General features: G+C 40.4%; 1 protein-coding gene across 1 annotated transcript in view; it reads left to right on the top strand.

Moving 5' to 3' along the window:
• Nucleotides 1-1,904: 1,904 nt before the first annotated feature.
• mgat4c (mgat4 family member C) overlaps nucleotides 1,905-16,725 on the top strand; it is a 99,684-nt gene continuing 84,863 nt past the window's right edge. Inside the window, 2 exon segments of the mRNA XM_047339729.1 lie at nucleotides 1,905-2,082; nucleotides 7,117-7,207. The gene's annotated coding sequence lies outside the window, so the exon portion shown is untranslated.

Raw genomic sequence — 16,725 nt, 5'->3', positions numbered from 1 at the left:
TGTATCTCGTATGTATACATATAGTGTTTTACATAATGTATAATATATATGGTAACAGCGAGCTCCACCAGAGATGTTGCTACTACACCTGAGGATTGTGGGTAGTGTAGTACTTCTATTTGACATTGGAAATAAAACATGTTTTCTTGGAATGCAGTTGATTTCATACAGACTTGTGGCCTCTACAGGAGCCAATAGCATTGTTCCTCAATATCTTAGCTTGTAAGTCTACATTGGGTTGTTGCAATAATATGGCTGATAATCAAAATCTGTAATCGGAAAAATGGAATTGAAATTTTCCTTCAGAACAACGCTGTTGAACTCTATGCATGCCTGTTACTTTTAATATTCATAGCCACTTGCATTTTCTATACTTGGACTTAAGAGTATGCACAGCATTGTTGTGGATATTAGTCATAATATATATGCACAAAAGTATAAAAATATAGTTATTTCCAATACACTGACCAAACACCTGTTCATAATTCTCATGTGAAGTGTGCTAAAATAGAGCTGAATTCATAATGTGTGTTGCTCCCTGAGAGGACGTTAGATTTGATCCCTTCACAGTTTAGTTTTGTCTCATCTATTATACATAGTGCTGTGTGTCTGTGGCGAGGCCCATGCTCTGTGTTTTTGACTGCTGGGTCGATGTGGAGGAAAAGACTGTGGTACTGGCTGGAGCGCAGCATGTGGGGATTTGTACCTCCCTCTGTGACAAGCCTCCTACAGAAGTAAATCAACTCATTACTCTCTGTCTGTCTGAGTTAGCTCAAAGAACTGGACCCTGCGTCACTACTCAGCGAGGTTTCAAAGTCAGTGACGGATTTGAAAAAGAATAAAACAGGTACCAACTCGTTCTCAGCTGCTCTGCCTCAGGATGTAAAACTTGATGATACCAAAGATTACTGTTGGCACTTACTGTTGCTTGTATCATCCAGGAGCTGGCTGTAAAACCCACCAATGCATGGCAGAGTTACATGGCAGCATAGGAGAGGTCTTTACTCATGTTATATGGTTACACGTGAAGGAACTAATTATAATGAAGCAGTAAAGTGTCTCCACTGCTGTAACTGCAGCAAGAAAAGGTGAATATTCAAGGGTTGGAAGGTTGTTTTAAAGATCCAGACTTAGACATTTAAAGCCTCACTGGGCTCGTTCTCAAGCCAAAACAGAAGCATTACTTTTATTAAAGTATTTTCATGGTGATAGATCACCTTGGTACGAGAGCTTTTGGCCGGATCTCTGCTCTATTTAACTTGCTTACTCGTCTCTTTTGAAGAAAAAAATATGACCTCCCCATTTATGCCAGTCACAGGCCACGTGCGTCGACCAGAGACCTGTTGACACTGTTGCATTTCCTCAGTCCCCCGGTGAGATCAATGAATGTCAGACCCCCACACACACACACACACACATCAGCATCTCCAAGAGAATCTAATTCTGCTGCTTCCTGAGGTCTAGCTCTTCAGGTACACATCTGTCGTCGCCTCTTTAATTGAGCTCATAAATTATGGAGGCTTGTGCTGCTCCGACCCTAAAATGTAATTAGTTTACAACAGTACACACACTTTTTGAGCCGCAGTTGAGGAAAGAGGGTGGGGGGTATACGTTGTTCCTTTAAGATAGGGAAACCGGAAAGTGGATGAAAGGACCAATGAGAAACCAGCATTTGCAGAGACTGTTAGTGGCAAGGAGAAATGTGCTTGGGGGATAGGGGGTAGGATTTGTGGGGGGCAGGTGTGTGTGTGTGTGTGTGTGTGTGTGTGGGGGGGTGCTCTTGAGAGAGTATAGGCGAACAAACGAGAGAGTGAAAAGGAGGGGGAAGAGAGAGAGAGAGGAAAAAGAACATCCATGCGCAGGAGTGGGATCACAGAAAAAGAAACGGCTCGTTGCTGGGCTGTACTCACTCACTCACTCACTCACTCACTCACTGCCTTTACAGTGACCATTTATCTCCAGTTTACTGAGAGACAAGAGGCATGGAGATCACTTAGACTGGTGGCGTTCGCAGAGCTCCCGCACAACACACACACAGTGACAGGGACTGAGCGCAGAGATGTGTTTAAATGCTTTGGGCAGGTGAGTGTGCTGGGTTTTAATTTTTTTTGTTTTTCATGAAGGTGCTGCTTCTGTGATCGGTGACGCTTCCCTCCTCCACTTGGATTCCTGCTCTCTGCACGCTGCTCCTATGTGTGTTTATTTTCCAAGCCGATGTCTTAGTGGAGTAATATCTGACTCCTCTATGGCAGCCTCCATCTCTCATGCTGCTTCTCTCCTCCCTTTCAAATCAAACCCCACCACCACCACTCCGTCCCTATCGAGCACTGTCCTCTGTTTTTTCTCTTCTATCTTTCTCCTGCCACTGACAGTGGGACATGTTACCATGTCTGATCCAGAAGAAATAACTCATCGCAGACACACAGTGCTCTCCCTCCTGCAGCAGTGTACCTGCTGAGCCGGGTGCGCAATGTTTACCTCTTTGATGATACAACTTCTTAACCCTCTCACCAGTTGCTGCTGCTCCGTTCATCACACCAATTAATGTGTCTCATAATTATTATGACATGTAGCCCTTTCGAAGATGTCAGGAGGCATACATACAAAACTGTGTCATTGTGTCATGTTTGTGTTTCCATTTCAGCTCTGTCTTCCTTACGCCAACTCCTGCTGGCTTATTTCAAACAGTGAGAACTTCATTTCACTTTTCAGGAAAAAGCTTTCCCCCCGCGCTCAGAGCAGAGGTTACCAAACAGGTAAACCTCAGCTGTCCTGTTTGAGTGCTTTAGCGATTGCGATGAATCGCCTGCCCGGCTCACTTGGCTCTATTTCATACCATTGTCTGCTCGCTGTGATTAACTGGTCTGCGCTTGTGGCTCGGGTGATTTCTGCTTTGTGTTGAGAGCTCGCCTGCAGCCGGCGGACGGGGCTGTGCGTGAGGGGCCGGCTGCCAGGATTGGAGGGTCAGCTGATCGGCTCTGAGGTGCGGGAGATTTATGGCCCCCCAGAACAAAGCTGTGTCTGCTGAGGGACCATAAACCATAAATCAGGGAAAAGTGGGTCAGATTGGGTCAGTGCTCATCTGCTCACTGCAGATCCTTCTCTCTCTTTTGCTAAAGGTTGTTTTTTTTTTCGCCGCACCTGACTATCTCACCATAAGTGACGTTTTCCACTCATTGCACCTGTACAAGTCAACCTGTTGTTTATAGTTAGGGTTACTTAACAATAACCTGTTGTTTATAGTTAGGGTGAACAGTAACCTGTTGTTTATAGTTAGGGTGAACAGTAACCTGTTGTTTATAGTTAGGTTAGGGTTAACAGTAACCTGTTGTTTATAGTTAGGGTTATCAGTAACCTGTTGTTTATAGTTAGGGTGAACAGTAACCTGTTGTTTATAGTTAGGTTAGGGTTAACAATAACCTGTTGTTTATAGTTAGGGTTATCAGTAACCTGTTGTTTATAGTTAGGGTGAACAGTAACCTGTTGTTTATAGTTAGGGTTGAACAATAACCTGTTGTTTATAGTTAGGGTTATCAGTAACCTGTTGTTTATAGTTAGGGTTAGAACAGTAACCTGTTGTTTATAGTTAGGGTTATCAATAACCTGTTGTTTATAGTTAGGGTTATCAGTAACCTGTTGTTTATAGTTAGGGTTAGGGTTAACAATAACCTGTTGTTTATAGTTAGGGTTATCAGTAACCTGTTGTTTATAGTTAGGGTTATCAGTATCCTGTTGTTTATAGTTAGGGTTATCAGTATCCTGTTGTTTATAGTTAGGGTTATCAGTATCCTGTTGTTTATAGTTAGGGTTATCAGTATCCTGTTGTTTATAGTTAGGGTGAACAGTAACCTGTTGTTCATAGTTAGGGTTAGGGTTAACAATAACCTGTTGTTTATAGTTAGGGTTATCAGTAACCTGTTGTTTATAGTTAGGTTAGGTTTAACAATAACCTGTTGTTTATAGTTAGGTTAGCAATTGTTGTTTATAGTTAGGTAACAGTAACCTGTTGTTTATAGTTAGGTTAGGGTTAACAGTAACCTGTTGTTTATAGTTAGGGTGAACAGTAACCTGTTGTTTATAGTTAGGGTGAACAGTAACCTGTTGTTCATAGTTAGGGTGAACAGTAACCTGTTGTTCATAGTTAGGGTGAACATTAACCTAATTTTTTATTTTTATTAAAAACCTGCATATACCAACTAATTAATAAAGGAATAAGTGAATCCCCCCCTAATCCTTTCATTATCTCCAGCCATGTTCACCCCATTGGCCTTTTGTCTCTGTTCATCTTAATCATCCTAATCATATCCTGTTTGTCTTTTCAAGAGGCTGATGAGAGTAAAATGGCCCGTTGTCATTCTGGCAGCAACTTGTTACAGATTGTACACGAGGCATTCCACTCTGTTCCATCTTCTTCCAGTCTGTTTGATTCTGATCGCTGCTTTGACTACTTTTGTGATTTGTCTTCCTAAGGGCAGTCGAAGCCAATGTGAAAAATTGATTTTCTGCAGAAGGATTAGCAGTGGGGTTATAGCTATAGGCGTGCAATATATTACAATGATTCATCTGGCATCTGCTCACCAAAGTAGGCTAAACAAATCCTTTATTAGCTGCAATATGAGAGTGATATTTAACAGAACCATGCACAGGCATACAGCAGACTGTAATCTTTACTGTCAAGGCAGTGGGCGACGGGTATGGGAATTGCAATGAATAAGTTGAAGCTGTGTTTTCGAAGTTCAGACAGCTTGAGTAGGGAGATAAATAATCTCTGCCAGGAAGGATGGATCTTAATTTATTTGTGTCTCTATTGTTGCACAAAGAGGCACCGCGCACTGCTGCTGGAAATCAAACAAATGCAAATGCCGGCTGTGGAATGGAAATGACTGTGAAACATCACAAGTCTCTCAGTATGGCTGCCATAACAGCAGGGATTTGTACTTGTGTTTACAACAACACTGATAATATTTTCTACTATTTTAGGGGAACAGGAATGAAGCCATAGTGTGAGGCATGCTGCGTTAATGTTTTTCCCTTTATCATGCTAATACCTGACAGGTTTACAGTTTGTTAGCAATGTGTGGAACTCATATGCATGTATACGTGTTGTCAGCAGAATAGTATTAAAGAAGAATCCATGAGAAAAGACCCTTTTAAACTAGTTTTAATCAAACGTTTCCCCAACATCTTCACATCATTTGCTTTTTTTATTATGGAAAGTGAGAATTGCTGCAGCTTGAAAAGGTAGAAATGACCTTTACAGAGCTGAATGTTAATTTATACATGTGTGAAAATAGCTGATATGTTTCCAAAGTGCTTTGTCTGCTGTTTGTGGCTTTTCATACATTTAGGTTGCATGTTGTTCTCAGTCATTGTGCTTAGGTTGCTGTGATGCTTATATCATGCGACAATGGGTTAGTAAAACAAGTCTCCAGGGTCAGCTTTCAGTCCTGTGTTTGGTTTATTACTGCAGCACAGTCTTCTTGGTACATTAGTTTGGACGTGGCTCAGGACATTATTGGAAAACTGTTGTTTAGCCCATTTAAACAATTCCCAAAGCAATTTAGTGGCATTATTATATAGTAATATACAGCATAAAGCTGCAGTGATTTTATCACCATAATATGAATGAGGAGTAAATGCGGAAAAACATAATGTTATAACATATGCACTTGGAAATCAAACATTTTTAATATGTGCTCTTTGAAAAAGCCCATTTGGCTCATTCTAGTCCAGGTTTTGAGACCTGATGTTGGATACAGTTTTACTGCTGGGTGAAACTTTAACGCTGTCAAAATGAAATAAACATTTGAGTTTATAAAGATGATCTATATCTGTCCTGTTCAAAATCAGGAAGAAGTTTCTTTCTTGACAGGACAGCTGATGTCATTTTAATGTATTTTTCAGACACACATAATGATCACCAGCACAGCTTGGATAATATATAATTAAAGCCCCTCTTTAATTGATTCCTCTGCATTGTAGACGACTTCCTGAATTGTGCAGAGCGCTGCTCTGTACCTTCGTTTGTCTCCGGAGAGTCCGCTGTGCTTTGAAGCGACATGTTTCATTGTGCTTTGAATTCAGCATCAGGCGCGCATCTGTTCTATGGGTTTAACTCGGCGACATCATCGAGCATGATAATTTCTCCCCAGACAGCCTTGAACGAGCCATAATGTCATATGCAGCGAATTGATGGGTTTTATGCTTAGTGGGAAATAAATCAATGTGCCACGCAGAGTAAGATTTTGAAATTACAGCACAGAGCGGGGCTGCCAGAAGTCACTTATCTTAGAGGATGTTAGATATTTTTGGACACATTACAGCCATGCATTCCTAAAAAGGGCATTACTGTACATTCTTGATGAGAGGCTGATGAATTGAAGTTACTTTAATCTCAATTTGTCCTCAGCTGAAGGAATCAGATTGACAGGTCAGATCTCATGCACAGCATTGGGTTTTAATAATCCATATATGAATATGATGATAAGAAAAATGGCTATCAAAGCCTCATTCCAGCGCAGCGTTCGACAATCGAGCTCAGACACGGTGCCATATTTTATTGTTTTTAACGTCAAACAAATAAACACTAAGTGAAAAAGCCTGAACCAGAGAATAGATTGTAAAATGTATCTTCTCTACCGTCTCTGACCTTTAGGATCCTGCACATGTTAAACTACTAGTTGATTAATGCAGTTAAACGGAACGTAACAGTCGCACATTTCATTACCATCATGTTTTTAACAAGATTGTTCATTCAAATATAACAAAGAAACTGTGTTACACTGTTTCCTGCATCAGACATCATGCTTAACTCACAGTAGGCTGACGTGAATGGCTCATTTTGCTTGTTTTTATTTATAAAACTTGATTGGAAGGACACAGTAACAATTTGTAATTTTATCACAATATGATTTCACTAAATGGTAATAAACAGAACCACGTTATTGCCAAAGTTTGTATTTCACCATGCTAATCCCCAAATGTGTCTGCAAAGACTCACATGGTGATCGGCCATAATATCCTGTTTATCAGAAACACATTGCGATTTTAATTTAATCCTAAAACAACCTGTGTTTTGGTACATTTTGTCATGTTGTCCTCTTTTTGTTTTTGTAGCTGACACACTGCAGCGACATGGCGGCCATCTGAAGACGCCTTAGGATCCTACGCATCTAATGGAATGCAGCCAGATACTCTTAATGTCAAGGTGAGACTGAGATACTGCAAGATACACACACACGCACACGCACACACACGCACACGCACACGCACACGCACACACACACACTAAATGCTATTCAGTATATAAATCTACCAACACTAGCCAATTAGCTTAGCTTAGCATTAAAGAGGGGAGACAAAACGTTTATAATCCAGCTGTTAGGCTCACAAGTTAACACATGCCTACCTTCCACTGATTATGCTAAACTAAGCTAACCAGCTGCTGGCTGTAGACTCATATTCACTTCACAAATATGAGAACGGTGGCCAATCGATTTTCTTATCCAACTCAGTACGAGAGCCTGTGAAGGAATTTCCCAAAATGTCAGACTGTCCCTTGAAGTGTTTCGTCTTTACTTGTTCTCAGCCACATGTTCAGCTGCAGCAGATCATCAATCTTCAGGCGGCTGCCTGTGTCCCTCCAGTTATGTAGACTCACTTTTACTCCTCTTTTAAAGGTGCTCGTCACACAAGGACGTTTGTAGTTACTTTTGAAAAGATATAACACATCAGCTTCACACACTGACGAGTAAAATATGCCTACAATCTTCTATGACACAAGCCATAAGCCAAAATATTATAACGTGTCTTTACGCAAAAATAAAAATCTCTTTGCTTTGTTATATAAAAAATTTAATTCTGCTTAATTCCTAATTCTGTTTTAAACCCCAAAAGTCGAAGCTGAAAGAGATTAAAATGTTCTTTCAACACAATCACACCCACACTCCAGAGTGATTATTTTTCCATCTGCATATGTTGCATAAGGAAATAGATCATTGCATCCAGGGTAACCAGTTTGCCATTAAAAACATGATGTGAAAATCTGCATCAGCGCGCTGCCTGATAGTACTGTTTGTGTTTTTTCTGTTAATCCAACTGAAGAAATATTACTTTTATTTAAAAATTAAAAATGGGAACTCCCAAAAAGTGTGACTCGACAAATTGTCTGAAATTCTGAAAGTGACCAGAATCTGCCACAGAGCTGCTGCGTGGAGGATGTTCCAACTTTTCATATCACATTGGTAAAGTTTGAATTGGTAAAGTCATCTTCTGATATCTAAGGGTATTGTAATTCACAGTCTTCAGTTAGATTTTTTGCAGAATTATTCTAAGTAAGTGATGCTGAAGGCTAATGTTACTGGCCAAGAGGCTTTCCAGTGTGCCAGCGTCTAACAGTAATGAGCAGAGAATATGGGCTTTCTTAATGTGGCCTAAATTTGCATTTTGCTTACTGCAGAACTGAGGGCAAATTACACCTCCTCTTTGTCTGCCAACTTCCAGTCTGCTGCTGAAATAAATACTTCCTCTGCTCTTGAGTGATGCTATTTCCTGACTGTTAAAACAGTAGTTAACACTTGCTATTCAGAAGTAATTAATTTTTAACAAAAAGCTTTTCATTCTCTGTTGATAAGCAGCTTTTAACCTCTTTTGTGTTGGAGACTCAGAGCGTTAAATAACATTGTGGCTGAACCTGGTTGACTGCAGCTCTCTGACATTGTTAGGAGACAAGTGGAACACGCACTATGCATCACCTTGTTGCAGTGGCACTGTCACATTATTATCACAATCACCTACATCAACATGGGATGAAATGTTCTGATGTAATAATGATGAAATAATTAAACAACCAAAAACATCTTCTTAAAGAATACATTTCATAGGCACAAAAATATTAACCTTAAATATGCAACATCCATTCTCTCTCCACTCACACATCCTGATATGCAGGTGTGTAAAAGAAGGATGTGACCAAACTGCGGAAATGTAACAGATTATCCTGCAGAAAATAAGGATGTAGTTATGTGATTAAGTTAAAAAATATTCTAATTCATTGAAACATTAGTGAAACTAGAGCCTAGTCGATTTATCCTTTGGCCGATAAGACATGACCAATATGAGCCTTTCACAGACATAGTGATATTGGAGTAAATGTTATCTGATATGCGCCAATATGAAAACATTTATTTGACAGATTAATGCAGAAAAATAGGATTTATAATTGTTTTACATAAAAATGTTTACTTTCGTAAGTTGAGTTCTCTATATTTTGTTGTATTTGTGCTTTATTTTTATTCATAGTTATTTATAACAAAGTTTAAGATTAAACTGTAACATTTCAAGCCTCACTCATGTTTTTGCAATAGTTTTTTTTAAATGATATTATAGAAATCATGGCAAATTTTTGGGATATATATATTTATATTGTCTTGAATAAGGTATTGGAAATGTTTTTCTCCTTAATTTTATCGGAATTAGCTCCCAACAATCCATATGGGTCAGGCTCTTTGACATATTGGTCAAAGATAAAATATTACCATGGAAACACTGTATTTTATAATTTGAAAGGAAATGCATAATAACTTACTAATTTGTATTTCTTAAATTTTTCCCTTTATTTATCCAAAAAATAATAATTTTCTGTAATTGCCTGTACATCCAACTGTATCATATTATAAACAAATCTGTCTTGTTCATCAGCAGCAATAATAGTCGCTGTGGTCAATCATAAAATTGTGTAAGTGCTGTTTATATCTCAATATGTTCTATTGTATCATCTGACTTCCCATAGTCTGTTCTATTTTCCCGGGTTTTAAAATGAGCTAAGACTCAGACCTTGTGTCACGTTGACCCGCAGCACAAACAAGTCCGAATAAAAGCTGTACAGTTTTCCTTGGATGTGTATGAACTCTGCTGCTTGCTGCAGCCTCCGTTACCACCGATACGTTTCCTTTCCCTCGGCTTCCAGTTGACTTTCCACCCTGCGTGGGATAGTGAGAGCAGGAAGGGACAGGGCAACAGAATGAATGGGCGGCAGAGGCAGTAGCGAGGTGGACCAGAGAGATTAGCTGGGAAATTGACACTGACAAATCTCAGACATTAAGGCTTCCTGGGAGGCGGCTATCGGTAGAGGAGGTGGCAGGTACCATATCCCGTAAATGGGACAGGGTTTCCTTAATACTCAGCTTGCAGCGTGTTGGAAAGCCGAAACCACCCTGTCGTCCACGGCCCCAAAAAAGATAAGAAAGCCAGGTGCGCACAGAGACATTTCATTTGACTAATGTGTTTACAGCCAGAATAATGAATAGAGTGAGGAAGATGAGAGTAATTAATTTGAGCTTTTTCTAGCTAAGTAACAAAGCAAATACGGGCAAAACTGTTTCATTTCCCTTTGGAGCTGGAGCTTTTTTCCCTGTCTTTCGCGCCTGTTTTAATGAGATAAAGCCAGGCGTCTTTGATAAGGAGTCCTAGCTACTTTTGTTAGTAGTCTAGTAGCCTTTTGATCTGTTCTGAGGGTGTTTGCTCACATTCTCCTCATGAAAACGAAGGACACAGCCTGAATGTAGCATTTACATTCATCTCCGAGTGTCCGCAGACCATTCAAATAGGGAACGTGATTATTAAGTAAAAACAACAATTCATATTTTTCTTTACACCAATTAACAATTTGATCTTAATTAGGCATCATTAGGAGTGAAATGAGCCTTTTCTCACTCTGTAAACCTTTTGAAAATTGCAGACATGCAGTGCATTGCTTTGTGTCCTGGGAGTAAAGAGTCTAATTACCAAACATAAACAACTCTCTGGCCTTTGCAGCTGCACTACTTGATGTTTGCCGAGTGTTATTCCCAGCGACTTAACCCTGCTCAAGAGGTTCATGGTGTGTTCCTTCTATCTTTATTTATTGTGGACAGTGAAGTTGTTTTCCTGAAAAAGGATTCGGTGCCCTTGCTGTTGCCTAGCAACAAAGTGAGTCCATGGGACACGGCACCTTGCAGAGTCTCTTTCCGACTACCTTGAAACTTGTCCTCTTTGGACGTGTGGAGAAAGGTTATTTGAGTAACCATCATTATTCATGAATGAATGACGGGCCATTTTCACGAAGGAGAAATGAAGATGTGAGTGAGCTGACGTTTGAATGATTTTATTTCAAGAACAATACAGAGACTTTAAAGCATTATTTGTTTAGTTTGTTCTTTTTTTGCTGGCATTGTGTCACAGTAACCAACAAGTAATCAACATGTCTGTGTGTGTGTGTGTGTGTGTGTGTGTGTGTGTGTGTGTGTGTGTGTGTGTGTGTGTGTGTGTACTGCCACTTATATTAGAAATAACACCATTAGTGCAGAATTACAGAAATGTAGAGGTGTTGTTTTATAGCAACCATAAAAACTGTCCAAAAATATAATACAGAGGCTTCCTGGCAAGGGGCCGCTTTATGCAGACAATTTTTCACTCCGAGTGGTGAATTCATCAGACTTTATATTTTGGTGGAACATAAAGGAGACGAGCTGTTAAATATTCATAGCTGCGTTGTGTTCTTAAAATAAGGCTCATTAGCACTCCCAACCTCTTTTCAAGTTCCGCCTTTCTCTTGTCACTCTCAAAAGAGCCCCACAAACATGTTATTCATCTCTCATCTCTGTGCTCAAAGTGGGTTGGACTATTACGTCGAACAAAGTCTTTATTTTGAAGCCAGGCCAGCTCTGATACTATTAGATTCTAACTCCTGTTTAAGTACCATACGAGTATTGATTGGATCTATTGAAGTCTTGCGAGAAATTCTGGTGCTGTAATAACAGAATTGATTTCTTTAAATAGTGGAAACATACGCTTTTAACAGGATTACAAATGTTGTACTACTGCCCCCCCCCCCACACACACACACCAAAAAAAACAACTGGCAATGTGCAGCACTGAACCTCCACAGTTAGAACTGGCTTTTCTCTTTCTTTGTGGAGCATTATCTCCCTGTGTACATGCCTGTGTTTTCTGTCTGTCGGTGTGCGAGTGTTCGGGGTGCAACCTGTCACAGTGCATGCTAGGATTGATTCCAGTCCTCTGTGTAGAAAATGGATACAAATGTTGAAGATTGATTTATGTGACTCATATTTGGGACAGTTTGACTGTACAGTCGTCTTCATGCTCTACTGTGAAATTGACTGGTTGATACTTGTAAGATACTGGGCCACTTAAATGCATTTGGTTTAGGGTAATTCCCTCCTACAAGGAGGTTATGTTTTCACCTCTGTCTGTCTGTTGCTTGTTTGTCTGTCTGTAAGCAAGATTACGCTAAAACGACTGAATGGATTACCATGAAACTGGAAGGATGTGGTATAGTTCACGGAAGAACCCATTACATTTTGGCACTGATCTGAATCAGGGGGCAGATCCAGGATTTTTATTTTTTTTAATTTAACATTGTGAGACATTTTCAAGGTTTTCCCAGAGAATAATTAATGGCTCTTGATGAAAAAAGCAGGTCAATTTACGTAACTGATATCTACGAGTGTGTGATATTTGGTGCAGCTTGACTGAGGTTAAGGGGAATTGAAGGATACTGGACATCAGGTGGGTCTGCGGGCTGTTAGCCAAGCTACAACTAACATTAGCTCCATTTGTCTTCAGATAATCTGCTTTTTTCAGTGAAGATTCAGGATTCATGTCAAGGATTTACAGTGTTTATCATTCAGGAGGTTTTTATGGGTCACTAAATTATCCTGACCAGAAGATACAGAATTGATACTAAAAGTGTACGTACGCCCAAAAGCCGGAAATGGCGTACGCCAAAGTAAATTCCGATTTATAAAACCGTGTGCACGCACACCTGAACGCAATGTTCGCTTTATAAATCACAGTCCACCTGGAAACGTTCGTACGTGGATCTGCCTCCAAATCCGCCCTCCACACGCCCACTTTACACTATAAATGGGCAATGCAAAGCACGGCATGAATATTAAATTATGCTGCTGACCAATGGGTTTCCACCGTGAGTCGTGACGGAGTCGCGGCATCAAGCGATGAGAAGAGGAAGCGAAACTTTCTGAAACTGATATCGAGGAGTTTGTTAGTGAGGTGGGGGTGAAGAGCGACTTTATGGGACAGCAGTGATGTCACTAATAAAGAAAATACACTGATACTCTGCCGCTGCTGTGGATAACACAGTGAGTGAGAGTGGAGACGATAGAAAGAACGGAGCCTGAAATAGAATCTACAGTGCCTTGCATAGTATTCACCCCTTGGACTTTTCCCATTATGTACTGTTACTAACTGAATTCAAATAGACTTAAATAAACTTTTTCCGTTTGATCAACAAAACATGCATAGTACTTGGAGGTGCAAATAAATTTATTGGACACAAACAATAATGAGAACAAAAAAGTTGACATCTGTTGGGTGCATAGTATTCACCCCTGTGCAATACTTGGGAACCCCTTTCGCTGCAATTACAGCTGCAAGTCTTTGGGGTATGTCTCTACCAGCTTGCACATCTAGAGATGGAAGGTTTGTCCATTCTTCTTGGCAAAAGATGAAGCTCAGTCAGATTGATGGAGACCGTCTGTGAACCGCAATCTTCAAGTCTTGCCATAGATTCTCTATTGGATTGAGGTCTGGGCTTTGACTGGGCCATTTAAGACATTAACATTCTTTAATCCAAACCATTCCTTTGTAGCTCTGGCTGTATGTTTGGTCATTGTCCTGCTGGAAGATGAACCTCCGCCCCAGTCTCAAGTCTTTGCAGACTGCATCAGATTTTCTTCAATTTCCTGTATTTGGCTCCATCCATCTTCCCTCTATTCTGACCAGTTTCCTGTACCTGCTGAAGAAGCATCCCCACAGCATGATGCTACCACCACCATATTTCACTGTTGGGATGGTGTGCTCAGGTGATGGGCAGTGTTGGGTTCCCACACATAGCGTTTGCATTGAGGCCAAAGTTCAATTTGGTCTCATCTGACCAGACACCTTCTTCCACATGTTTGCTGTGTCTCCCACATGGCTTCTGGAAACTCCAAACGGGATTTTATGGATCCTTTCAACAATGCTTTCTTCTGCCACTCTTCCATAAAGGCCAGATTTGTGGAGTAGACGACTAATAGTTGTCCTGTGGACAGATTCTCCCACCTCAGCTGTGGATCTCTGCAACTCCTCCAGAGTAACCATGGGCCTCCTGGTTGCTTCTCTGATTAATTTTCTCCTTGTCCGACTCTTCAGTTTGGGTGGGCCTCCTCTTGGTAGGTTTGGTTGTGCCATATTCTTTCCATTTTCTTATGATGGATTTTATGGTGCTCAGAGAGTGTTCAAGCTCTGGATATTTTTATAACTAACCCTGCTTCATATTTTCCACAACTTTATCCCTGACCTGTTTGGTGAGCTCCTTGGTCTTCATGATGCTGTTTGTTCAGTAATGATCTCCACAAACTCTGAGTCCGTCACAGAACAGGTGTATTTATACTGAGATTAAATTGCAGACAGGTGGACCCTATTTACTAATTATGTGACTTGCAAATGTGACTTGAGGGCAATTGGTCGCACCAGATCTTTGTTAGGGTTTCACAGTAAGGGGTGAATACATATGCACTCAACACTTTTCAGATTTTTATTGTAAATAATTGTGAAATCCATGTAATATTTCCACTTCAAATGATGCACTATTTTGTGTTGGTCCATTACATAAACTCCGATGAAATACATTTAATCTGTGGTTATACCATGACAAAATGTAGAAAAGTCCAAAGGGGTGAATACTTATGCAAGGCACTGTATATCAGCTGATCAGACACCGCTGAACCCTCGTTTCCTCCTCATCCTTCCATTCGCATGCACACATCACGCAGAACCCTGCACTAGTGTCACGGCAGTATTTATTTATTTAGAGCATCAGACCGATTCCCTCACATCAGTGGATCCTCACCTCCTCTCTGGGATATTATTTGGAAAGTGTCTTCATTTCTTGTAAGTGATCTCCAGGTCGCTCTGTGCGCCTGATGGCACAGTTCACTGCAGTGATCTGATGATACACGCACAGTGTTAGAAGATATTATTAAAAACTATTAATGACTCGGCTCCGTAACTCCGCTGTTAAATGGAATCTAAACGTAATTTGCTGTAAGTTGTTTTATATATTTTTTAATTAAAAGGTTCGTGTGGAACAGATATGTCGCGCGAGCACAACTAAAGCTGTTGGTTTTAATGTAAATAAGGAAGTGGATCAATAATCTGCTTCAGTTCACCACCTCACGTCTGCGTCGCCACTTTCCTGTCTCCAAAACGTTCGTACGCATGGGTCAGAGTTTGCGTGGAAATACGCACATTTTCCCGTCAAGTTTGTTTTGATAAATCCCAACGTTTGCGTGAGAAGTGGCGTACGCACGTTTCAGGCCCCGTTTTGTGCGTACGCAACGGGGATAAATGAGACCCCAGGTGATTGACACCAGAAGCTCAGAATAAAACAGTTTCCTCTTGAAATCGGTGTTGTGAGCGGCACTGTTTGCTCTTTTTATTTCTCTTATAACTTAAGATCCAGATGGCCGATGACTTAAGTCCCTCAACGGTTAAAGATTATAGTTATAATGTTATAAAATTGATTGTGATGGGATTTGAAACAGTGAGAAATTAGTCGGTTGGAAATATTTTAATGACCGGCCATTGGGCCGACAGCCATTATGGAGAACTCTGTTCATTATGTCCCTAACACCAATAGATTATTGAGAACAAACAACAGCTTTGAGAGATGGAGGTAAGCACCATGGACAGTTCCTGCATTTATTACCATCCAAGTCTGTTTCATTGCAGAGGGACACCCTTCAGAAAATGTCATCATGTAAGTCTTAAGTGAACATTGTTGAGTCAATATACAATTGAAACATTTGTATCTTTGATGTCATTGTTTAGTGCTGTTATGTAAATTGAGAGCTCTTTATTGAATATATAATTTTTTAATAAAAAATATATCTTTAATCGGTAAGTGGATGATTACTATTCATCAAGCATTTACACAGGTAAATGCTTTACTAATCCATCTGTTGCCTTCTGTGCAAACTGTAAACATCCAGTTTTGTTTCATAATGAGCAGCTTCAGCAATTGACTCAAACACACACACACACACACACACACACACACACACACACACACACACACACACACACACACACACACACACACACACACACACACACACACACACACACACACACACACACACGCAGTGCAAAAGGGAGGTTCACCTCACTTACAGGCTTCATCCACCCATAGGCAGCTTATTAACATCCACTTTATCAGCGTTTTCATATTTCATGACCTAGTTCATCAAATTTGAATGCCCTCCTGGTTCTACACGTTTGTGTTTTTAGTGCAGTCATGTCTGAATTGAAAGCTTTACCTATACGTCTCTTGTTGGAATCTTATTATTACTTTTTCTTTAGGAAGCAGGTTATTAATGAGACAGTATCTATGGTTATCACAAGAGTCTTTGATGAATCACGACATGTGCAGGGAAATCATTACAGCAAAATCACTTTACAGAGCCAAAAACCTGCTGAAAGCAGATGATGGGCCAAACGCCAGTGGTTTCCCTCTCTGCAGACATGGCATTCAGGCTGCTGTGCTCCACTAAAGTACGTCTAGGGTAATGTGCTGCCCTCAGATTGCCCGAGTCCTGCTGAGCCTGTGAGATGCACGATTAGCCTGTGGCCAGGCCAGCATGCAGTGACCATAGCCAAGCATCG

This window comes from Hippoglossus stenolepis, chromosome 5, assembly GCF_022539355.2.
Source record: "Hippoglossus stenolepis isolate QCI-W04-F060 chromosome 5, HSTE1.2, whole genome shotgun sequence".
Taxonomy (NCBI): domain Eukaryota; kingdom Metazoa; phylum Chordata; class Actinopteri; order Pleuronectiformes; family Pleuronectidae; genus Hippoglossus; species Hippoglossus stenolepis.
The sequence above is the reverse complement of the archived record's forward strand: the minus strand, read 5'-3'. Positions and strand labels throughout refer to the sequence as shown.